The sequence below is a fragment of the Neomonachus schauinslandi genome, chromosome 16, assembly GCF_002201575.2.
Source record: "Neomonachus schauinslandi chromosome 16, ASM220157v2, whole genome shotgun sequence".
NCBI lineage: Eukaryota > Metazoa > Chordata > Mammalia > Carnivora > Phocidae > Neomonachus > Neomonachus schauinslandi.
Genome location: NC_058418.1, coordinates 21,545,941 through 21,572,003, shown reverse-complemented (window position 1 = coordinate 21,572,003; position 26,063 = coordinate 21,545,941). Strand labels below are relative to the sequence as shown.

The 26,063-nt window shown below is 45.0% G+C and overlaps 1 pseudogene; it reads right to left on the bottom strand.

The window, feature by feature from the left end:
* Nucleotides 1-217: 217 nt before the first annotated feature.
* LOC110590228 overlaps nucleotides 218-26,063 on the bottom strand; it is a 158,559-nt pseudogene continuing 132,713 nt past the window's right edge.

The following is a 26,063-nucleotide window of genomic DNA, read 5'->3' as shown; positions in this document are numbered from 1 at the left end:
TTTATATTTGGGTGTCCCCAAGTTGGGGGCATAATTATTTACAATTGTTAGATTTTCTTGTTGAATAGTCCCCTTTATTATGTTTTAGTGTCTTTCTTCATCTCATTACAGTCTTTAGTTTAAAATCTAGTTTATCTTATATAAGTATTATTGCTCTGGCTTTCCTTTGATGTCCATTTGCATGATAAATGTGTCTTCATCCCCTCACTTTCAATCTTCAGGTGTAACCAGGGACCTTGATCTTCACTGTGTAAACATTCACAAGGTCCAGGGGGCCGCCTGTGGGGGCTGTGGGGATGAGGGGCTGGTGCCGAGGCTCCGGAGAGGCTAGGGGGCAAACCCCATTACAGGGGTGGGGGTAGGAGGTGGGGGGTGGAAGGTCAAGGCTCATACAAAAGCCTGGAGGTAGGTGTTATCCTCCTCATTGTCCTTTGGCTAGTCTGGAAGACCCTTCTGGGAAGCGGCCTCTGCCCAGAGCTCCAACCAGAAGCACAGCTAAGTCCAGACCTGCCACAACCAAATGAAGTCCTAAGAGAGAAGAAGCCAGAAGCACCGCCCAAGTTGCAGCAGGAAATGCCCCTCTCCACTCTGTCATTGGCTGAGTGCCTGCCTCCAATGTCAGAGGCACTGCCTTCTGGGTAATGTAGTTTCTGACTGAATCTTGGTGATGGGGAGCACACTTCCTGTTCTCTGAGCAATGTCCTCTTAAAGTTCAAAAGGCAGGGTGTGGCTTGTAAGAAGTTGAAGGCAGAGCACACAGATTTCCATGCCCTTTAGGCAATGTCCTGCCTCCAAGGTCTCTAACATGTGATCCATACTTTGACATTCCTCCCTGTGTACCCCTGTGGTCTCACTTCACCTCTCTGAGCCAGTATTTACAATGAAAAATGAAGGTAATTCTGGAACATGGTAATTTAAAATGCTCCCCAGTAGATGGGGCACAGGGGTACAAGAACACCTGGTGCTAGGGTCCCAAACAGACCAGGTTTGGCCACTTGCTGCTCACAAAATCTAAAGGCAGAAAGACAAGTGGTGGTGAAACAAGAATGGAATTGATTTCTATTCTGCATGAAGCCAAGGACCCTCCTAGCTGGTCCTGTGGGACCCCATCTGGATCGTTGGACCCGGCCTGCCTGTATCAATACCACTAAATGGTCCTCTAATTCAGTGGCTCCCAATTTGTGATCTCAGAACCCGCAGCATCAGGATCACTTGGAAACGGGAATGCAAATTTCATGCTCCATCCAGATTTAGTGACTTGGAAACACAGTGGGTAAGGCCCAGCACTCTGTGCTACCTCAGGGTATTCAACTGGTTGTAATTAAAATGCAGTGACTAAAATGGGAAAATAGCATAGTTGACCCTTGAACAACATGGATTTGAACTACTTGGGTCCACTTACATCCAGTTGTTTTTTTTTTTTTGCTTTAACGTTAAAAATATGTTTCTAAAATATCACACAAAAGTTGGGAAGAGAAAGAAGAATGTCAACTAGCCTATATCTAAGCCTGGCTTTGGGGAAGTCGAAAGTTATCCATGAAGGGCCAAAGAGCTGCCTAAAGAACCTGGTGGCTGGGGTGAACTGCAGAGATCAAGATGGCTTCTTGTCAAGGTAACCAGCAGCCTGGGTCAGCCCTGTGCCGTGAGGACAGCAAAGCTACTGGCCCCAATCGTTTCTCCTTTTCGGAGGGGAGAAGCATGTGACTAAAGAGTGACATGTTCTTTTTTTTCTTAAAGATTTTATTTATTTATTCGACAGATAGAGAGCACAAGTAGGCAGAGTGGCAGGCAGAAGGAGAAGCAGGCTCTCCATTGAGCAGGGAGCTGGACATGGGGCTCGGTCCCAGGACCCCAGGATCATGACCTAAGGTGAAGGCAGCCGCTTAACCGACTGAGCCACCCAGGTGCCCCAAGAGTGACATGTTCTTGATGGTCTTGTGCTCCTTCATTCTCCCAATCGCTGCCATTGAATCCTTCAACGACCACAGGACACACGGTGCCCTCATCCAGGCAGTGTCAACAATTCTGAAGCTTCGGGGGTGTGAGCAGATCATGTATAAGCTCTGAATGTCACATCTCTTAACAGAAGGTGTGTTGTGCTTTGTGAGTGTTGAACACATGTGTGGTTATGCTCTGGGCTCCCTTCAGGACCTTGAAGCGAGAGGCCAGAACAAGAAAGTGTCTATTCTGCTGCTTCTTGTACTTACTGCAGTTGCAATCAAAGATGTACAAGTCCACTGAGGTCCAAACCTCAAAGCTAAATGCTCCACAGCGGCAGCCTCCTGTGTGTTTCACCAGGCCCTAGTATTCGAAGGTGCCCCACAGCAGCTTGGCCGCACCCTCCAAGGTGAGCCTCTGCTGCTTCTGGAATCTCTCCCAGCTCTCTCCCTGATTGCCCAGGTCCAGTGTGGCCACTGAGAATGTGGGGGTCACTGGGTCCGGAGTGGCGGGAGCAATGCCAGCTCTAGAAGCAGCTGCCTGGGGCCAGGCACCACTGCCTTGGCTGCCCCTTTGCAGATGGCTGCCTCGCTCCTGCCGGCTCAGGACTGAGTTGCTGGCCTGGGGATCCTGGACACCCCTGCCTCTTGTGGCTGCATCTGCCAAAGCGGCTTGGAGGCTCCTGTTCTCCTTACTAGCAGCGTGGCTCTATATATAGAATTTTATAGTATAGGACTATAAATATATTTTCCTTATGATTTTCTTAATGACATTTTCTTTTCTCTAGCTTACTTTATTGTAAGAATATTGTACATAATACATATAACATACAAAATATACGTTAATTGACTGTTTATGTTATTGGTAAGGCTTCTGGTCAACAGTAGGCTATTAGTAGACAAGTGTTGGGCAAGTCAAAAGTTACATGTGAATTTTCAACTGCATGAGTGTTGGCATGGGTGCACCTAACTTCCGTGCTCTTCAAGGGTCAACAGTACTGCCTACCTCATGGGAAATGACATAAAAAGGGATTAATACAGGACCTAGCATACGGTGTTCAATACGTAGAGCCGTTATTATTGGCAACATGATCACGAGGCTTCCACATATACTGATGTGTTGGGGGGGCAAGTCAGATATGCCTTTTTGCAGTCATTGGCTATCTTTGATCAAACATAAAATACAATGGCTCACTGAATCAACTAGTAACCTCATAGATAATGATAAACATTTTTGCATAAAACGGCAGTTTCATGCTGCTTGCTTCATTTACCTGCTTACTTGTTCACTTATTTATCTTAAGCAGCTCATGTAGGAATGTTTCATAAACTGCAGGTATCCTTATTACCCAAAAGATGCATTCATACCAGACCACATGATTCAACACTTGGGAAGATCAGGACTAAGTACCCAGAGGCCTAAGTAGACAGGAGACTTGACATAGTTTCAAGTTGGTGAGATAAGCTGACAGGTAATTATTTATCTCTAATTCTCAGGAACCAGGACCTCACTCCTGTTCCTGTCTTCCTGCTTGCTTCAGGGCACTTGGCACAGGTACAAAATTGCAATTGTGACCCAGCCTAGATGTCCAGCACCTCAGGGGCAGTAGGTCCCATCCTCATCAAGACCCCATCAGCATGACCTGAAACTCTACACCCCAAGGGAGCACTAAATCATGCCCAAGTGTGATAACCAAAACCACTGGGTAAGGAGGCAAACTCATGCAGGAGCACAAAAGAGAAAACAGAGTGAAGATAAAACCGCACAATCCCATCTGCCCATATTCCGTTGGCCATAACTCCTTCACGTGGTTCCAAACTAAGTGTAAGAGAAGCTGGGATGTGCTGTTCTCCTGAGCATCCAGAAAGAGAGAATGGGACTGGGGAGCATCTTGCCAGTTTATAGGACAACCCATCAATGTAGTCCTCAGAGAATCATTTCATTATTCCTCCTATGCATTCAACAGTCTCAGCTGTGGACTTTGCTCTCTGACCTTATGTTACATTGGAATGTTAATCTTGCCAAATAGCAGTTAGGTAATAAACATATCTTTTTAAATGGAAAAATACATACAAAACAAACATTTTTTGTAAGAAAAAATTCCAACTGAAACCAAACCAAATATTAGACATTTTGCTAATTGTCATCCTGCTTTTCTTCAAAAACTCATGTAAAAACATGTCACACTTTTCTACTGAAATAATAAGATAGCATACCACCTTTTTCACACTTTATTTTAGGTTGAATCATATGAAATTGCCTTTCATTTAGGTCAAAAACAGTCAAATATCTGCAGTTTCATTTTGCCCAACCTAATAAACTAAGCACTTCCCAATTTGATTATTACTTTAGTTATGATTTTATACCAGTGAATTATTCTATTTTGTTAATAGAATCATCTTTTGCAAAGGTAAGTCAGATATTTTATTTATTTATTTATTTATTTATTTTAAAGATTTTGTTTATTCATTTGACAGAGAGAGACAGTGAGAGCAGCAACACAAGCAGGGGGAGTGGGAGAGGGAGAAGCAGGCTTCCTGGCGAGCAAGGAGCCCGATGTGGGGCTTGATCCCAGGACCCTGGGATCATGACCTGAGCCGAAGGCAGATGCCCAACGACTGAGCCACCCAGGCGCCCAAGTAAGTCAGATATTTTAAAAGCTTTCAACTATTTTATGCTCAAGCAATGCTAATATGAAAATTCATCTGCATACACATATCATTTTTCTGCTTTGGATCTTTTGAATGTCTGCAGATTTAATGTGTAGAAGTTGTGAAATTAACAAGCCTCTGGTTTACTCAATTTACCTCTAAGCAGGAGGTAAATTACAGACTCTGACTGTATAGTGTTCCCTTAATTATGCCTGCTGATTTTTATTTATTTTTTATTTATTTTTAAAGATTTTATTTATTTATTTGACAGAGACAAACACAGGGAGAGAAGGAACACAAGCAGGGGGAGTGGGAGAGGGAGAAGCAGGCTTCCGGCCGAGCAGGGAGCACAATGTGGGGCTCAATCCCAGGACCCTGGGACCATGACCCAAGCGGAAGGCAGATGCTTAATGACTGAGCCACCCAGGTGCCCCTATGCCTGCTGATTTTTAGATGGCCAGCCTCATCTTCAGTATTTATATATTAAATAGAATATATTTTTTTGTGGTAAAATACACATAACATAAAATTAATCATTTTAAGTATATATGTATTTTTAAAAAATATTTTATTTATTTATTTATTTGAGAGAGAGAGACCACAAGGTGGGGGGTAGGGGCAGAGGGAGAGGGAGAAGCAGACTCCCTGCTGAGCAGGGAGCCTGACATGGGGCTTGATCCCAGGACTCCGGGATCATGACCTGAGGCGAAGGCAGACACTTCATGTACTGAGCCACCCAGGTGCCCCTTAAGTATATTTAAAGTATACAATTCAGTGACATTTAATACACTCACAGAGTGTGCAGCCATCTAGTTCCAGATTATTTTCATCATCCTAAAGTGAAACCCGGTACCCATTAATCAGTCCTTCCCTATTACTTCTTACCACTCCCTCCACCACCAGCCCTACCTCCTCCTCAGCCTTTGTCAACAAACAATCCATTGTCTGTCTCTCTGGATTTTCCTATAAAATATTTCATACAAATGTAATCACAATATGTGGCCTTTCAGGGTTGGCTTCTTTCATTTAGCATAATGTTTCAGTGTTGATCCATGTGGTAGCATGTATAATTGCTTTATTCCTTTTTCCACTGTATGAACATACCACCTTTTGTTATCAGCAGTTGATAGATATGTGGGGGTGTTTTGGAATAGTGTTTGTATGAACAGTCATGTATAAATTTTTGTTTGAATGTCTACTTTCAATTGTTTGGGATATATACCTAAGAGTGGAATTATGGAATCATATGGGAATTCTATATTTAACTCACTGAGGTACCAGAAAACCATCAAACTGTTTTATACAGTGGCTGTGCAGTGTTATAGTCCCACTTGCAAACTGTTTCCCACAATGGCTATGTCATTAAAAGTTTACATTCTCATCAGGGGTGTGCAAGGGTTCCAATTTCTCCTCATCCTTGCCAGCATTGTTATTTTCAGTTTTGGAATTATACCCACCCTAGTGGGTGCCTTATGGTTTGATTTGTACTTTCCTAATGGCTCATGAAGTTAAGCATATTTTTTGCTTGTTGGCCACTTGTATATCTTCGTTGGAGAAGTACTTATTCTAGTCCTTTGCTTATTCTTTAAATTGGGTTATGTGTATTTTTGTTGTTGAGTTGTAAGCCTTTCTGATACTGAACTCTTATTAGATATATAGTTTACAAGCCAAATTTCTATATTAGATATGACCCCAAAACACAAGCAACAACAACAAAAATAATAGATAAATTTGGTTTTATCAAAATTAAAAATTTTGTGCATCAAAGGGCACTTGCAAAAGAGGAAAGGACAGGGGCGCCTGGGTGGCTCAGTCGTTAAGCGTCTGCCTTCGGCTCAGGTCATGATCCCAGGGTCCTGGGATCGAGCCCCGCATCGGGCTCCCTGCTCCGCGGGAAGCCTGCTTCTCCCTCTCCCACTACCCCTGCTTGTGTTCCCTCTCTCGCTGTCTCTCTCTGTCAAATAAATAAATAAAATCTTAAAAAAAAAAGTTTAAAAAAAAAAAAAAAGAGGAAAGGACAACCAAAGGAATGGAAGAAATACCTATAATTATATATCTGATAAGAGCCCAGTACCCGGAACATATTAAAAATGCTTACAAAATGCATCAGGGAAATGCAAATCAAAACCATGACTAATATACCAGGTTCAAGGTTGAAGATTTACCTGTATGTTTCCTTCTAAGAATTTTGTAGTTTTACCTCATATGTTAAGTCTTTGCTCCATTTAGAGTTGAAAATTTTATATGGACTAAGATAAGGTTCCAACTTTATATTTTTCATGTAGATATCCACTTGTCCCATCACCATTTTTTGAAGAGACTATTCTTTCCCCATGGAATGGTTTTAGCACTTTTGTCAAAAATCAATTGGTCATGGGTATATGGGTTCATCCCTGGGCTCTCCTATGTTAATGCCAGTATCACAGTATTTTAATTACTATAGATTTGTAGTAAGTTTTTAAATCAGAAGTATGACACTGCCAACTTTGTTCTTTCTTTTCTAAGATTGTTTTGGCCATTCTTGGTTCCTTGAATTTCCATATGAATTTGAAAATGAGCTTATTGACTTCTTTTTTCCTCAGGAGTGGGAGGAGCAGAGGGAGAGGGAGAGAATTTTTTTTTTTTTTAAAGATTTATTCCTTTATTTTAGAGAGTGTGTGCAAAAGGGGGGAGGGGCAAAGGGAGAGGGAAAGAATCTCACGCAGACTCCCCACTGAGCACAGAGCCCAATGCAGGGCTTGAGATCATAACCTGAGCAGAAACCAAGAGTCGGATGCTTAAGCAACTGAGCCACCCAGGCGTCCCCAGCTTGTTGATTTCTATAAAGAAGCCAGCTGGGATTTTGATAGTTGAATCTGTAGATCAGTTTAAGGAGTATTGGCATCTTAATAATATTGTCACATGAGTGTGGATATCTTTACATTTATGGTCTTCTTTAGTTTCTTTCAGCAATATTTTGTAGCTTTTAGTACATAAACATTGTATATTCTTGGTTAAATTTAATTCTAAGTGTTTTATCCTTTCTGGTGATTTTATAAATGGAATTGTTTTCTTCATTTCCATTATGGGTTGATCATTGCTAGTGTCAAAATCAGTTGGTTGATGATGGGTTGATTTCTCTTCTTTTGGCAGTGTTAAGATGTTATCCTACTGCATATGGCACTCATGATTTCTGAAGAGAATTGACTGTTGGTCTCATTAAGAATCCCTTCAACACGATGAATCACTCATCTCTTGGCCTGCAAGATTCTCTGTCTTGGGTTTATGGCAATCTCATTATGATGTTACTTGGTGTGGATCTTTTTGAGTTTATCCCACTTGGAGTTTTGCTGACCTTCTTGGTGTATAGATTCCTGTCTCTCATCAAGTCGGGGGAATTTTCAGCCATTTTTCTTCAGACATTCTTTCTGCACCCTTCTCACTCTGTCTTCTCTCCTTCTAGGATTCCCATTATGTGTCTGTTAGTATTCTTCAGGTTGCCTCACAAATCCACTAGGCTCTGTTCATTTTTCTTCATTCCTTTACCTTTCTTCTCCCTAGACTGTTTAATTTCATTTGACTTATCTTTAAGGTCACCAATAATTTCTTCTGTCTTCTCAAATCTGCTGTTGAAGCCCTCTGGTGAATTTCTCATTTCTGTTATTGTACATTTTTACTCTGGAATTTCTGTTTGGTTCCTCTTTATGACTTTTATCTCTTTATTGATATTTTACGTTTTGGGTGACATTATTCCTCTGGTATCCTTATGTGCTTAGTCCATGGTTGCCCTTAGTACTTTGAGTGTATTTCAGGGTGTTGATTTAAAAACCTTTGTTTAATAAATTCAGTCCTTGGTCTTCCTCAAGGACACTTTCTGTTTATTTCTTCATTCCTGTGAATGAGCCATACTTGTTTGATTTTTGCATTCCTTGTATTTTTTCATGATAATGGGACCTTTCAAATGTAGTAACTCTGGAAATCAGATTCTCGGTCCCTACCCTATGGTTTATTGTTGGTTTTGTTGTGGGTTGTAGTTGTATGTTTAGTGACTTTTCTAAATTATTTTTTATAGATGTTATTGTGGGTGGTCACTGAAGTCTCTATTAGCTTAATGGTAAGATAACTATTTGATAGGGACTTCTTAAATGCCTGGAGACAAAGACAAAAATATATTCTTCTATCCTTTACAAATTTGCTCTGAGTTGGACCACTCCTTCACTGATTAGCCAGGCCTTTTACATTTCTGCCTTAGCCTTCATTTCCTTTGTGTGAAGCCTAAAGATCAACCATTGGTGAAAGCTTGGGGACTTTTCAGGTCTTTTCTAAGCATGCACTTTCCCTGGGAATGTACAAGGTCTTCTAGATTTCCTGGTATATGTGGGAGCTTTGCAAAGCCCTTATTCCTTCCCATACCCCCTTTACCAACTTGCTTCTCTCTAGACATTTTGCTCTATCTACTGCATGCAATGTCTGTTATCCCTATCCCCTGGCAGCTGTGGCTAGTATATGCTTTTAATTATTTTTGGCAAGTGTTGCTTGGGAGGCTGCTCCAACCCTGAGAAAATTCCAAGGCTGCCAAAAGAAAGGCAAATAAACCCCTATGTCAATCCCTCAGAGAGCTGCAGAGTGGCCAAAACACACAACCACAATCCTTTGAGAATGGGTCCATATTGCCTCCTTCTCAGGGAATACTTCCATACATCTCTGTCAATAGAAGACAAATTGACATCAACGAGAAAATGTTTCATTCCTAAAGTTTCCATTGTCTGAAAGATCCCTATGAAGAAAAGCCAAGACCAGTTGGTTAAGAATATGGTCTGTGGGTCTGAGATTGTCTCTAATGAGCAAATTCATGTTATATAGGAAAAAAAAAAAAGAAGACTGGAGGTTTTCAGGATTCCAACTTTCATCCAAGTGAGATATAGAATCCACATTTCTAAATTGGTCAAATCCATCATATTAATAACTAGGGAACGTAGATTTTAATTGTACTCATTAAAATCTAGAGGAAAATCAAACTATACAAATATCTCCTTTATCCCTTAATACTTACTCACATTTCCCATTTAGAATTAACATTGAAATATGTCCTTAACCATACAAACGCTTATTCATTGAAGTAATATTTCTAAAGTAAAATAAACTAAAAACCACTGAAATGTTCAATGATGGGATATTTGCTTAATAAACAAAGCATCATTCACACAGTATACTGCTCAGTACAATGGCTTCAAGCCATTATGAAATGAGGAAAAGGGTGGGGAGAGGAGGGGAGAAGAAGAAACAGATGAAGAACAAGGAGGAAGAGGAGTAGGAGTTGTTAATATGCCCCAGTACAATCTCGGTGTTTGGCAACTTCTGTTCTAAGGAAGTAGAAAACAATGTGCTTTGGGTGTCAAAAAGAAAACATTTCAAAAGCAAACAAAAATAAAGCTTATATATTGGGGAAGAGTAGGGACATACTGAACATAAAGAAGGGGCACATTTGATGGGCGCCTGGGTGGCTCAGTTGGTTAAGCGACTGCCTTCGGCTCAGGTCATGATCCTGGAGTCCCGGGATTGAGTCCTGCATCGGGCTCTCTGCTCGGCACGGAGTCTGCTTCTCCCTCTGACCCTCCCCCTCTCATGCTTTCTCTCTCTCTCAAATAAATAAATAAAATCTTTAAAAAAAAAAAAAAGAAGGGGCACATTTGGAAGATAAACCTTTTGGAATCAGCATGGTTTTACAATTTTTGCCTTGGGATAGTGTACCAAAACAAAATTCACCTAAAATGAAAACAATTAACCTACAATAAAAGTAAGAATGGGTAATAGGAATATGAAACAGAATTTTATTTTATTATTTTTTAAAGATTTTATTTATTTATTTGACAGAGAGAGAGAAGGAGCAGGGGGAACAGCAGGCAGACATCATTGTCTGCAGACATCTGTTCCCTTCAGGAAAGGGAGAAGCAGGCTCCCTTCTGAGCAAGGGGCCCAAGCAGGGCTCCATCCCAGGACTCTGGGATCGTGACCTGAGCTGAAGGGTGATTCTTAAATGACTGAGCCACCCAGGCGCCCCTGAAGCATAATTTTAAAACGACAACACATTGGAATAAGTATTTTTCCTATACACACAGAAAAATTTTGTGCTTTTATTGTATAAAAGAGAAATGTGATCACATATCTGTAGGAGAATATAGCTGTCAGACAACAAAAGACTGTAGATTGTGACTTCCACTCCAGGATGTAAAAGCTACAAGGAACATTTCTCCTATACTTGGAACAACAAAAAAAGCTTGATTAGCATCAGATTGATGACTCTTTTTTTCCCAACCCATCAGAGAGCTATGAGTGCAGAGCAAATAACTGGCCCAAAATTTAAAGAGAGACAGTGACTTAAGAGAGGAGATTTGGACACATGCTCCTCTTGGGTAGATGCAGGAAGGTATCTAGGGTAACCAACCTGGTTTGACCGGACTGTCTTGGTTTTAGCACTGAAATTCCCATGTACTGGAAACACCCATCCCGGGACAAAAGTCCCAGTGTTCAGTGATAGGTACAGAAGTTTGCAGCAAACCCATACATGAGCCAAAAACATATGGGCTGAAAGCAAAACTGTTTTTAATGCCAGGATGCTGGGTATGGCATAGATTATTGGCCGTGTGTAGTTGCTGTAGCTGGCCCAGCTCATACCTGAGTGATTTTATGATGAGGCATCATGTATAAATGACACCTTACTTACCCCGATTCCACCTAATGTATATAGTGGATCAGTGAAGCCACAGAAAGTGAAGCAGTTTCCTGATCCACACTGATCCCACCCCATATCAGACATTCTTCTGTCTCAGTTCTTTCCTCTTCTTGCATGTCTGTCCCTGTATTTGTTTCCTATCACTGCTCTAAAAAAAATATTACTACAAATTCATTGGTTGAAAACCACACACACACGATTTATCATCTTGAAGTCTCTGAGCCCTTGAACTTCAGGCCAGAAGTTCAAGGGCTTTGCTGGGTGTTCTGAATAAAAATCCACAGGGGACAAACTCAAGGTACTGGCCAGGGCTACAGTATGCATCTGGGGCCCTGGTCCTTCTTCCACAATCACTTTGTTTTTGTTTTCATTTTCAGAATTCATTTCCTGCTCACAGTTTCCATGTGTCCTCCTTGACTTTTAAGCCAGCAACAGTGGGTTGAGCGCTTCTCTCTAGCTTTGAATCTCTCTTCCTTTTTACCAACCAGCCAAGGAAACTAATCTGCATTTAAGGGCTCCTGAGATTAGGCTAGATCCAGCCAGATAACCCAGGATCCTCTCATTTGAAGATCAACTGATTAGTAACTTTGCTTACATATACAAAGTCTCACCTGCCACATATTCAGGATATTCATGGCAGTCACACCCAGAGGCAAAACGTAATGGGTTCCAAAATTCAGTCTACCATGTTCCCTTTTACCTGTAAATTCATTTATATCTAAATATCTATGTCTATGTATAGGTTCTGGAGCAGATTTATATTTTCTTAATAGTAAGCCTGGAATTCTTTTATATGTGAATTTAATAGTTTATCCACACAACTCAGCTAATGAGTATCCTCATGTCACTCTTACAGGCTCTAGATGTTACAAAGCACAGCTGGACTCAAATTATGGTTTGTCTCAGTTCCGCACAATGTCCTTAGTCATAATAGTTTGCTTCTGAATAATTGTGATTTTCCCTGATTTTTGAAACCAAATGAATCATTTTGGGGAAGTTTTCATTTTACTTACTTGTATGGATTTTTCCCTCTACTTCACCTGATAGTCACCTGGAGACTCACATGCTGGGTCTGTGAGGAATGACTACTGACGTGCGTTTACATCTCACTCCTGTCCCTGATGACAGAGATCTCATTTGGAAGAGACCAGCCTTAATTTTTTAACTGTCACATTTACATAATTCTTATTATTTCTTGTTTCTCATGCCATAAATCAGGTATTTTCTTAGCTGCGTTATAATTCACACATTTGTGAATGAAAAAGGTTTCCATATGGTGGTTGCACTTGTGTAAGAACACACTTCTATTTGAGATTTGTCCCAATTTTTCTCTTAGAGAAACTCTCAGTATGTGCATTTGTCTGCTAGGGTTGCCATAACAAAGTACCACAGTTTGGGTGGCTCAACCAACAGAAATTTATTTTTCTGCAGCGCTGGAGGCTAGAAGTCCAAGATGAAGGTGTTGGTAGGTTTGGTTTCTTTTGACGTCTCTCTCCCTGGCTTGCAGATAGGCTATGCTGTCACAGTGTCCTCACGTGGTTTTCCCTCAGTCTGTGTTGTCTGTGTCTGAATCTCCTCTTCTGATAAGGACAGCAGTCATATTGGATGGGGGTCCACCCATGTGACCTCATTTTACCTTAATTATCTTTGAAAAAGCCTATCTTCAAATACAGCCACATTCTGAGCTAATAGGGGCTAGGGCTTCAACAGATTTTGGGGAAACGCAGTTCAGCCCATAACATTGTGAAATATGGCATATGTATAAGAAATTTAAAACGAGGGCGCCTGGGTGGCTCAGTCGTTAAGCGTCTGCCTTCAGCTCAGGTCATGATCCCAGGGTCCTGGGATCGAGTCCCACATCGGGCTCCCTGCTCCGCAGGCAGCCTGCTTCTCCCTCTCCCACTCCCCCTGCTTGTGTTCCTGCTCTCGCTATATCTCTCTGTCAAATAAATAAATAAAATCTTTAAAAAAAAAAAAGAAATTTAAAACGATGTAGATTTTAATCTTTTTAAAGTTGATACCTACGTAACCACCACTAAAGGCAATACAAAGAATAATAGCAGTGCCCAGAGTCTGGAGAACTCCATCCCAGTCACAACGTGCTCCTGCTCCAAAACCGAGAGGAATTCTAAAACCTGATTGAAAGCCAGTATGACCTGACTTGTTGGATAGTTTTTCCTATTGTGTCTGAATCCCAAAAATAGAGTTTGGTTGTGGCTGTTACTGAATTTTATAGGAATGGATTCCTAAATTAGAGGCTCCATTTGGTCTTGTTATTGTCTTCAAAATAAACATATAAGATTCACCCATGTCATCCTGAGTATCTGCATATTATCCATTTTCATTGCTGTTGAGCTAATAATGGATCTATCCATTCTGCTGCTGATGCACCTTTGTATTGTTTTCGGCTACTGGTAACATAAGCATGCTGCTGTGAGCTTTTGTCCAACTATTCTGATACACATAAAATCGACCTTTTTATAGCAGTGGTTTACACACTTAAAAAAACATTCATTGGGAAGACATAAATATGTTTATGTACTTAACTGCAGAACTTTGAGATATGTAAGGCAAAAAGCGACCAAACTAAAGGATAATATACAAATTACAATCATACTTGAGGATGTTAACACTTCTTTCTCACTAATTGTTAGAATAAGTAAACAAGAAGCAAATCGGAGTGCAAAAGATTTATCTTGACCTAATGGTATTTGTAAATCACTATATCCAACATTAGCTGAACACACTTCTTTTTCTTTTCTTTCTTTTTAAAGGACATGGATGAAAGATTTATTCTGTCTTGCTTGAATGAACTGTACTTCAGGGTAAGAGGCTAATGTCAGACAGTTCTTTTTTTTTAATTTAAATTTATTTAATTAACATACTGTATTATTAGCTTCAGGGGTAGAATTTAGTGATTCATCAGTTGCGTACAACACCCATTGCTCATTACTTCAGGTGCCCTCCTTAATGCCCGTCACTCACATACCCCATCCTCCCAACCACCTCCCCCTCCAGCAACCCAGATTGTTTTTTATAGCTAAGAGTCTATTATTGTTTGCCTCCCTCTTTTTATCTTTTTATTTTTCCTTCCCTTCCCTTATGTTCATGTGTTTGGTTTCTTAAATTCCACATAGCAGTGGAATCATATGGTATTTGTCTTTCTCTGACTTATTTTGCGTAGCATAATACCCTCTAGTTTCATCCATGTCATTGCAAATGGCAAGACTTCATTCTTTTTGATGGCTGAGTAATATTCCAACATATATATATATATATATATATATATATATATATATATATAAATATATAAATCACCTCTTCTTTATCCATTCATCTGTCAAGGGACATCTGGGCTCTTTCCATATTTTGGCGATTGTGGACATTGCTGCTTTAAACACTAGGGCACATGTGCTCCTTCAAATCACTATGTTTATATCCTTGGGATAAACACCTAGTAGTGCAATTGCTGGGTAGAACATACTACTTCTTCAAGTGAACCTGGAAGGTTCATGAGGTAGGCATATATTGGGTCAAAAACTATGTCTTGACAAATTTCCAAAGTTGAACATATATACAGAGTTTTTTCTCTGAACACAGAGGAATTAAAGCAGAAACCAATAACTAAGATATCTAGAAAATCTGCAAATATTTAGAAAGAAATGAAAACATACTTTCACATAACCAGTGGGTCAAAGAAGGAACAATATAAAATTAGAAATAATTTGAACTGAATGATAACTGAAACAGAGCAAATGAAAAAATTTTTTAAAGATCTTATTTATTTGAGAGAGAGAGAGAGAGCACAAGCAGGGGGAGTGGCACGCAGAGGAAGAAGCAGGCTCCCCGCTGAGCAGGGAGTCCAACTCCGGGGCTCCATCCCAGGACCCCAGGTTCATGACCTGAGTTGAAAGCTTATCAGACTAAGCCACCCAGGCACCCCCAGAGCAAATCAAATTTTACAGTATGTGGTTAAAGCAGTGCATAAGGGAATGTTGCATCTTTAAGTGTTTATATTAAAAAATAAGAAAAGATCTAAAAACAGTGACTTAAGTTTCCATCCTAAAAACAGAGAAATGAAAGCAAGTTAAATCCAAAATAGAAATAGATAACAAATATCGGAATGGAAATAGAAAATATACAGCACAGAAAATTACCAAAGCTAAAGTGGGATTTGTAGAAGACTAATACAACTGATAAATGTCTACTAAGATTAATCATGAAATAAAAAGTGAAATTTCAAACTATCAGTATCAGGGGAAAGGGGGTATTGCTACAGATTGGAAGACATTCAAAGGATAAGGTGATTATAAACACCTTTTGAGCAAGAAAATTGCAGGTTCAAAGAGTTCTCCTGGTGAATTTCATCATATATAGAAGATATTTTACCAGCGCTGTACAAACTCTCAGAAAATAGAGGAGGCAGATTCTCTGAATCCATTCTATGAGGCTAACACTACCTTCATACCAAAATATAAAAATAAATGTACAGATTAATGTACTCATAAACACAGATATGACAATCTTTAACATATTAGGAAATCCATCCTAACCAAATTTAAAAGTGTACTCTAGAATGACCAAGTGGAAATTGCAGCAGGTACCCAAGGTTGGTTTCCTATGGAAAATCAATCAATGCAATTTACCATCTTAAGAGACTAAAGGAGAAAAGCCACCTGCATATCTCAAAGCTGTGGGGGAAGTAATTGATGAAGTTTAACATAGCTTTCAAAAAGCTCTCTCGGTAAAGTAGGAATTGGAGGGAATTTCCTCTTTCCTAAGGCAAAGCAGGGTTAAGTGACCACAAGTGATTCTGCTTTGGGACAGAAGACTTTGAAAGCGGAGCGCATTCTGCACCCATTGGCAGTGCCTCTCGAGGCCTTGATCTGGAGAAGAGCTCTCACCCGCAGCTCTATGGTTTGCCATACAGCTACAACAGATACGTCATGGGCTCATGCTGGCAACTAGTGACCTGTGTCCTACACCTTCTGAGGGGACTGGAGCCCAGTGCGGCCTGTGGGGGCCTTAGGAGTGCCACCAATTCAGACCTGGTAGGCAGCGTGGGATCCTCACAGGGGTGCCATGGTGCTGAGCATCCGGACTAGAAAAATGGTCATCCGTGATCCCTGCATGATGAGGGGGCACCACAGTCAGGTGGTGAGTGCATGAGCTCTGGAATCAGACAGACCAGCTTCAAACCCTGGCTTCACCACCATGTGGGGCCCTCTGGAAGATGCTGAGGGTTCATGCTTTTTGTAATCTGTAAAACTGTAAGAAGGAGTGAAGAGCACCTGCCTGCCTGGAAGGGATGTGGTGGGGCACAGCACCTGGCAGGCTAGGCCATTCCATCGGCCCCTACCTCAGAAAACTTGGCAGCCCAGCTGCTGATGCTTGGGACTCACACTTTTCCAGGGCTGCGACAAGGCTGGCCTCGTCTTGCTCCAGGACTAGAACAGACCACAGACGGGTCCCTTGTAAGCGGATTTTCCGGAAACCCAACCTACCAATATGGAGGAAAGGGAGGATGTGAGGGTAAACAGGTGTTGTCCGTGGCGGCTGCCTGGGTGAATCACACCCTGTGTTGCTGGGTCACTCCGTGCCCCGCCCCCGCCACCTGCCAGCTGAAGCCATCCCCAGACTCTGGGTGCACCAGTACCCGCAGGAAACAGAGCCCAACCTCATCCTCTCCGTCAGGGTCTCTCTTACACTGACCTAGAGTGAGCCAGGCCCCCAGTCCATCAAGACTTAGGTTGCTCCAGGGCTCGGCTCTGAGCAGGCTCTGCTTCCTCTGCCCCCGGGAGAAATGGCTAGCGGACCTAGAGGCGCAGATTGCCTCAGCTACAGCCCTGGGCCAGGTGCCGAGGAGGCTGCAGACCCCGAGCCCCGGTGGTCCCACTTCTGCGAGCAGCCAGCATCAGCAGGCCTGAGCAGTGCCCACATAGTGCGGGGGCACTGCTGGTCCCCAACACCTGCAACCAGGTGCGGAAATCCCAAAGGGACTGGAGAAGGGCCGTTGGCCCCACCCTTTGCCCTCTGGCGCCCTTGCTTCCACCCTTTACTGGCCAGTACTTTTCTGTCGCACATCCAGTGATGAGTCCCCAGCATCAGGCTGAACAGTGCATGGTTTGCCTTGGAAGAGTAGGTAGCTAGAGGCACCTCCAAATTATGTACTACGTTCCCAGGATCACACAGTGAACACACAGCTCTACATGGGCAATTTAAAGCAACCTTCTCCCCTTTCCTGACCCAGCTCCTGTTCTCCAAGCAGCTGTCACCCACCCGTTCATCCGGCCCCGTGTCCCTCCTTCACTTCCACCAGGCCTCAGTTCTCACTGGCCAGCCCATCACTGCCTCCCCGTCCCTTCGCCCGGGACAGTCAGCACATCTGTAGAGGTGACCTCCCAGGGCATTTTGGAATTGGGTGTAACCCACATGGGCTCTGCTCCCCATTCCCAGGCTTTCACCTTCTGGTATCCCTAAGGATCCACTGTGCGTTACCTCCTCATTAACCAGTGATGAGGGAACAGAAGGCAAGCTGAGAACAAAGCAGAAACTGGCACCCTACACCCACCCGCTTCGGGATATATGTGACATTCCTCAGGCACCGCTGGCCGCCCTAAAGGAAACAATGGTTGACTGATAGAGATCACAGTCCTGCAGGACAGGAGTCTCCCTCAGGTTACAAATGTCCTAGTGATTTACAAGGAAGCAGCTTTCTTATCAATGTGATTTACAAGGAAGCAGCTTTCTTATCAATGGCCTAACTCCCAAGAGACCCGTAACTCAGTTTCCTGAAGCCCTAACATCACCCTCCCCTCCATAAAATTAAGGGAGGCTGAGGCAGAAGGAAATGTAAATAAAATTGGATTTCTTCTGAACCTGAAGCCCATTGACAAGGACGTGTGATAGGAGGAATGTAACATTCCTCCCGGAAACTCCCAACTGTCTTCATGTTAGTGTCTCATTAGAGGGAAAAAAAACAACCTTGGTTTGACAATAACCAGGCCCCCAGGATCCTGAGAGACTCTAGCATATGACAGTCCTTCTGGACACCCCCTTTGTCCTTTGTCCTCACCTCCCCAACTCCTGAGTATATAATCAGCCACTCCTCAAGACCACAGGACAGCAGCTTTCTGCCCATAGGTCCTGTCCCCGTGCTTTAATAACCACCATTTTGCACCAAAGACGCCTCAAGAATTCTTTCTTGGTCGTCGTCAGCTCCGGACTCCACCCCACTGAACCTCACCTATATTCCAAAACTGCATCACCAGGACTGCTCGGTGTGGAACAGCTCCAGTCTCTACCAGTCCACCTCCAGTATAATCAGGAGACCTACCCCAACTCTGAACCTTTGCTTGAGTCCCGGAGCCGTGCTTCAGTCACATGTGGAGTCCCTGATGGGCAGGAGCAGAGTCACTGTCCCTAGTGCCCCTGTCTTTACTAGCCAGTCCATCCCTGGTTTTGCAGTTACCTGCTTTCCATCCGCCAGGATGTCAGCCAACTGGGCATCCAAGCCTGCCTTTGACTCTGATGAAATTGATATGGCTCCCAGGCCCCCCTCCCAGGCTCCTCCTGACAGCCCCCCACACCCAGCAGCTTTGCTAGCTCTCACCCTGTGGGAGATCTGGCAGTCTCAGGACAAGCTCCAGTCTTAACCTCTGCGGAAGCCCAGGCACCCAGTGCGAGCACGAGTCGGTCAGCTTCTGCATACGTGACACTCCCGTGTTCCACCTTTGGCATCTTGGTCAGCCAGCCATCATCCACGGAACTGGAGCCCTCATCAGGAGGATGCCCAGCACTAGGCGCAGCTCCCCTTTTGCTAACATGACTCCAGACCCATTTCCTTTCAAGGCATCTGCAGCTCCTTTGGGTCATGACCGTTCCGGCGTCAGCATGTCCGCCCCAGGCCCCAGCTCCATGTCTGAAGGACTCAGCTTTACAACAGGGCCGAGGGGGACACCCAGTACCTCGGCTCGTGTTGGGGGAGGCTGAGACCTGAACTCCAGGGTCCTGCCAGCCGTAGCACCTCTGTTAAAATTGGAGACAGCGAGCCTCCCCTGGAAGACACATTCCTTCTTGCCCAAAGTCAGACCACCCGGAATCCCCAGGCCGAGCACTCTTGTCCCTGTCGGCAGAGAAACCGTCGTTGACAACAGATGTGCCAGAAGACACTTCTGTTCCTCCTTGTGTTCACATCACCTGGAAACCATCCGGCCAAAGCACCCCAGCTGCAGTAAGAGGGGCAACACCACACCTGTGCTTGGAGGTCTATCTGTTCCCAGCTGCAATCTGAGCACTCAGGGTCCACTCATCCAGGGCCCAGTGAGAGTTCCAGTGAGAGGGGCCAGGATGAGAACTATGGTGGAGAATCAGTGTTCTCTTCCCGCGACTGGTCGGTGCCCTCGGGGCCCGTCTGGCCAGAGCCAAGCTCTTCCTATTGGAGAAGCCTGCACCACTGAGAAGAAACACAGGCCTGAAGATGCTGCTCTTTGTGCCTTCGGTCAGATGCCTCAGGGCCACCGGGCCAGGGCACCTCTGTTGCTGTCACAGGGGCTGGCACCACAGTGTGGCTGGAGAAACGACCGTCCGCGAATCCAGGCAGGGCACGTGGGGTCCATGAGGGCAGGGCACAGGGAGTGCCGTGGGAGGCGGGGCACACTCGCTGTGTTTGGGCACACTTGTAGTTCCACCGTCATTCAGAGCAGCTGGGGATGCTCGTGGCCAGAGCACACGAGTTGCAGTCAGATGGCACAACGTCACTCTTAGGAAGACACTTGGGGCCTGGCCTTCAGTCGGTCCACTGGGGCCTTCCCGGCCAGGATGCCCCCTTTGCCTTTGTAGGAGCCGACACCACTGAGAAAATACCTGTGCTTCCCGCACTTCTTCACCCCCTCTGACCAGATCACAGGGGCCTCTTCAGCGGGTCCAGCGAGGAGCAGCCTTGCCTTGGGGGCGGCCTTGTCACCTGTCCAGGGATTCCCCGTGGCCACGAGGGTGGGGGCACCCACCCACTGGTTGTCTTCTCCTGCAAGAACTAGGATCTCAGCAACTAGGAAGCAAAAGCCTCCTCTACACATGGCGGTGACCACTGTCCCTCACTCGTGGGTGTGCTTTGCTGGGGAGGGACAGTCTCAGGCACGTCTAGTTCTGTCCATCAAACTTCACCTGTTGTTTGTTTCCCTAGAGCAAGCCGGAGGCCCAACAGCTCAGGGTGTTTGTGTATGTACCCAGATTGTGGGTTCCGATGAGGCTGCTCAGGGGTCAACACACTGGCTCGAAAAGGTCCACTGTGGAGAGAAGGGAGAGGTCTGTAAGTATCACCCGGGCAACACTCTGCTTTCCACTGTCGGCCTGCAAGACTCAAGCTCCAGGCCCGGTTCCCTCTAGTCTTAAACCGGCAGGACACCCACTGCTACCGACAGTGGCCCTTCCCTCTTGCCCATTGGCTTCAGTGGGTCCTTCTCTTTCTTTCCCAGATAGAATATACGTATACGTATGTTGTTCTTGTTAATTGGGCCTCCGCTGATGTGTTTTGCTTCTTCAACTCGATGAGGGAGGTAGAAGTGACCTGTTTAAGTGGTAGTGTGTTGAGCCAAACTTAACTGTGCAAAGCTTCTGTGGCCCGGGAGATAGGACGCAGAGGCAGTCCCACTGGGGGCAGCAAGAGCTGACTTCTGAAGTCTGTGCTGTGTCAGGGACAGCAGCCCGGGAGGAAGCGAGGTGCAGACGGGGGACACGGGCCATGACTCTCCTTTGCCTCTTCCTTCTGGGCTTCTCCCCGGCCGCCTGGCCTCCATGGAGGCCACGTCAGCCTCGCTGCGTAAGCAAACCACACTGTACAACTGTAGTCTATGGAAAGTATTTCGATGTCCCCGTTTAATTCAGACTAGGCCAATAGTCCACACACATTCACACTTCACCCAGTGAGGACTGGCTTGGGGGAAAAAAGGAGAAAAACTCATGTCTGTTTTCTAATTTTTGGAAAAAAAATTTTTTTTAAAGATTCTTTATTTGATAGAGAGAAACACAGCGAGAGAGGGAACACAAGCAGGGGAAGTGGGAGAGGGAGAAGCAGGCTCCCGGCTGAGCGGGGAGCCCGATGCGGGGCTCGATCCCAGGACCCTGGGATCATGAACTGAGCCGAAGGCAGACGCTTAACGACTGAGCCACCCAGGTGCCCCTAGTTTTTGAAAAATTTAAGTCAAGGATCACTATATAGATATTGTTCTCATGCTGCTTTAAAGAATCTGAAATGATTCTCTTTTCTAGTCAACAACTGGGTAGGTTCTATTTGGAAAAACAAGTCTTCCCCTCGTCTAACCCACTGAAATATCAAATTGCAAGAATGACAGTGTCACTCAAGCTTGGCTGGCCTTAAAGTCATGCTGTGTCTCCACGAGACTTTATTGCTGAAAACAGAATCTTTTCTAACACATATTACAGCCCCAAAAGACAGGGCTGTAAGCAAAAAGGCAGGCATTTCCCTCAGCTTCTTACCTGTTATTTTCTTAAACATTTACTTGGTGGTGAGCCTACACTAGACACTATGGCAGACCCTAGTGATGCCGAGTTTAAAGGCATCTCTTGCCGCACAGGAATTTACAATATAGTGAGAGTCCCACGAATAAACCAAATATTACACAGGACGGGGTAGTGGTGGGGATTTCAAAGCAGGTAGGAAGGACATAAAACTAAGTCTGGGAGGGATGGAACTTTAATTACTCCTCAAGAAGAAGAATAAAGTGGCCAGGTAGAGATGGACTATTTTCAGGTCAGGGAAATACCACATGAAGAGTCAGGGAAGGAAGAGCACTCATGACCCAGTGCGCACCAGGCAGAATCTTCTCTCTGACCACAAGAGATTTAAAGTAGAACCAATGATGAGTAGAGCATCCTCAAATATCCAGATATAAAGCAAAACATACTCTTTCAGAACCAATGAGTCAAAGAAGAAATAAGGACAAAAATGGGAAAGTAGTTTAAACCAAATGATAATTAAAAACACGGCAAGTAAAAATTTGTGAGATACAGCTAAACCAGGGTGCTTCAGGAAACTTTGTAGTTTTAAGTGTTTATATGAAAAAATAAGAAACAGTTAAAAATAATGGTTCAAGTTTGCATCCAAAGAAAATAGCAATTGGTTTAAATAAGATCCAAAATAGGAAACTGAAATTACACAGCACTGAAAACTAAGCTGAACAAGGAATTTTTAAAAGATGGGTAAAATTCATAAACCCCTCCTGAGACTGGATGAGAAATAAAAAGAAAATTCAAATGACCAATATTATGAGTGTAAAAGGGGGTATGACTGCCCATCTGAAAGACAGGAAAATGGTAACAAGGGACCACAAGCCCCTTTCAAGGTAGAAATTTCCACCTCCAAATGTTTTGTTGTTTCCCCTGATGAACCCTATCATACCTATACTGACATTATTTTCCCATTGTTACACAAATTCTTTTAGAAAATAGACAAGGAGGCAAGTTTTGCTAACTCACTCTAGGTAGCCAGCGTTAGTTACCCTCATCCCAAAAGTCACAAGGAAAAAAAAAAGCACAGGTGAGTATCTCTTATAGCCCTAGAAACCCTTTTCTTTTTTTTTTTTTTTTTAAGATTTTATATATTTATTTGACAGAGAGAGACACACAGAGAGAGAGAACACAAGCAGGGGGAGTAGGAGAGGGAGAAGCAGGCTTCCCGCTGAGCAGGGAGCCCGATGTGGGGCTGGATCCCAGGACCTGAGCCAAAAGCAGACGCTTAATGACTGAGCCACCCAGGCGCCCCATAGCCCTAGAAATCTTTCATTTCATTCTAGGAAGTCAAATCCTACCAAATATAAAACGATGATCTAGTATGATTAAGTGGGTTTCTTTTTTTCAAGAATGTAATGTTGTTGTGCGTGACTAATAATGCATTAATGTATAATCACCATATGAAGAGACTAAAGGAGAAAAGTCATAGGATCCTCTCAATGGTTGTGGGAAAAGTAATTGACAAAATTGACTCCCCTTTCAAAGGAAAATGCTCAGCAAGGTAGGAATGGGACAGTTTCACTTAGTTGATAAAGCACATCTACAAAAAAACTCCAATTGACAGCACACTGAATGCTTTTACCCTATCATCAGAAGCTAGGAAAGGCTGCCCTTGGTCTCCACTTGTCTCCACTCAACATTTTCCTGGATCTTGTAGCTAATGGCAAAGGTAAAGAGAACTAATAAAAGACATACAGGTTTAAAAAGAAGGAAGAGTGCCTTTCTTGCATACAAAACACGATTGTGCTTGTAGAAAATCCAATGGAATCTACAAAGAAACCGGAAGAAGGAAGAAATGAATTGAGCAAGTTTCCCGTGTAAAGGTCAATATACAAAAGGCAACGGCTTTGTCTGTGTACTACCAAATACCAACACGTGTATAATGCGTACGTGCAATATATGTACACGTACAAGGCCTTTAAGCCAGGCTAGATCCTGCACCCACCTGGTGTGCGTCTCCTGTCCTTGGACCTGCGAGATCATTCACAGACTGCTGGGTAGTCAGCTGCAAGTCTTCCTTAGACAAGAAATGCCTGATGGTGCTATGCGGACCATTGTTACTCTCTGCAAAGGGAAAAGAATGAGAAATACAAGGCATGCAGATGAAAAGGGAAGTAAATTAGCTTTATTCATAGAATCCTGATTCAGAGAAAACATTATTGCGTATGTAGAAAATCTTAAGGAACCTACACAGGAACTTCCAGAAGGGAGGTGATAGAATGCTGTATCTGTGTGCTCATAGCATGTTCTGTAAACTACCAATGTACTATGGAAAAATAAACTTCACAAACCCCATACGGTCCTTATGAATAGATTAGCAAAAGCTGTGGAAGACCTATAGCCACAAAACTATATAAGGGTGGTTGTGAACTTTCTCTTCAAAGTCCAGAAAATAGATATTATAGGCTTTGTGGCTCACAGATCTCGGTCACATATTTGTGTGTGTGTGTGTGTGTGCACACGGGCATGCGTGCGTGTATATGATACAAGTATTTTCAATTGTTAGCATGGTTCTTAGCTCTCTGGTCTTACAAAGACTGGCTATGGGTTGAATCTGACCCAGAGGCCTCGGGGTTGGCTGCTAGTACAGAATATTGCTGAGAGAAAATTAAAAAGGCCTAAATATATGGAGATATATACCATGTTTGTGGCCTGCAAAAGTTAATATTGGTAAATTGTCCATTTTGACTAGGACTCTGAAACCTGGCCTATGGAGTTATCCCAAGCAATGCTGGTGCCCTCAGGGCATAAGGGTTTTCAGGGCAGGGAAGCCTGTGCCCACCTGATGGGCGTCCCCTATGCCCGCACTGGAGAAGACAGATCCCAGCCAGCTGTGTGGCTTGCTGCAAGATGCAATTACAAGAGAATTCTGCCGTGGACATGGAGTGACAACTGGTGGTCCCTGCCTACGTCTCTGAGACTGAGGCCCAGTGTGGTCAAGGCCCACTTAGAAGTTGAACCGAATTAGTCCTCCCAGAGGCCAGTGCATGTGCTCATCACAGGTGTGCCCCCAGCTAAGGACCTTAAGGACTATTAAAAAAAAGGACCGGGTGATGTGCACGTGGGGAGGAGTCACCAGGGTCTGATGGTTCAAGGCTGGGTCTGTAGAATCAGACAGCTTGGGTCAAGCCCTGGCAGGGCCACTACCACCTGTGTGGGCTGAGCAAAGTTCTAGGCCTTCCATATGGTTTTGCCAAACTTGTAAAGCTAAGAGAAGAGGCTCTGCCTGCCAGGAAAGGGTGATGCGGGGACAGCATCCGGGCAGGTCAGAGCCCCGGGGTGCTGCCTCAGAAACCAGCCCAGCCAGGCAGCTCATACTGCGGGCTCAGGCCTTCCCAGGGCGGCCGCCGAGGTGCCGGCCTCCAGGATGTGGGGCGGCCCCACAGAAGATCCCAGAGGTCGGGGCCCTGGGCCCTGAGCTCCCCGCGGGCGGCGGCGGGGGGGACGGGGCGCTGGCATAACCGCTGTCCTCCGCGGCGGTTGGAAGGACGCGGCTGGCGACTCTCGCGCCCGCCGCTGCCGTGTCCCGGGGCCCTCGCCCCCCCGGGGCACTGGCCCTGCTGCCGCCTCCCTGGAGCCCGGGGTCCCTCAGTTCCCGGGGCCGGCGCCCCCGCTTCCCCCGCATCCGGCAGTACCTGGCCCTGCCGCCGAGCCCGCTCCCCGCTCGGAGGGGCGGGGCCGCGGTACTCGGGGGCGACGCGCGCTGCCCTCAGGGACCGGAGAGAGAGAGCGCGGAGGTCCCAGGGCACCGAGGCCGCGGCGGCCGCCCGGACCCAGACGCCCAGGAGGCCGGTCCCGGTTCCGGGGAGGCCAGCCCCGCCGTCCTGCACGGTCCCCACGAAGCGCGGGCGACACCCGGTGCCACCGGCTGCAGCCTCGTGCGCGCAGCCCGAGGCGACCGAGTCCCGCGGACTCGGACCGTTGCCCTCGCCCTTTGCCCTCACTGCCTTTCTCTCCAGCCTTCCGTCCTCTGCGCCCCCGTTCTCTGTTCCCCATCCCCCCCCCCGCCCCGTCCCCGCCCGTGGCCCTCCTGAGCCATGGGGCAGGGCGCGGGGCTCGGATGCTAGGACACCTCGCTGACTTTTCTACTGAGTCCAGGGATTCTCCTGCACACAGAGGGCTCTTTCCAGAAGCTTCTGCAGGCAGCTTCGCCCCCCTGCGGGTGCCCCCCAGTATCCCCCATGGGGCCTGGGTCACCCCTGTCCTGCCCCTCACTTGGGATGCTTGCAGGC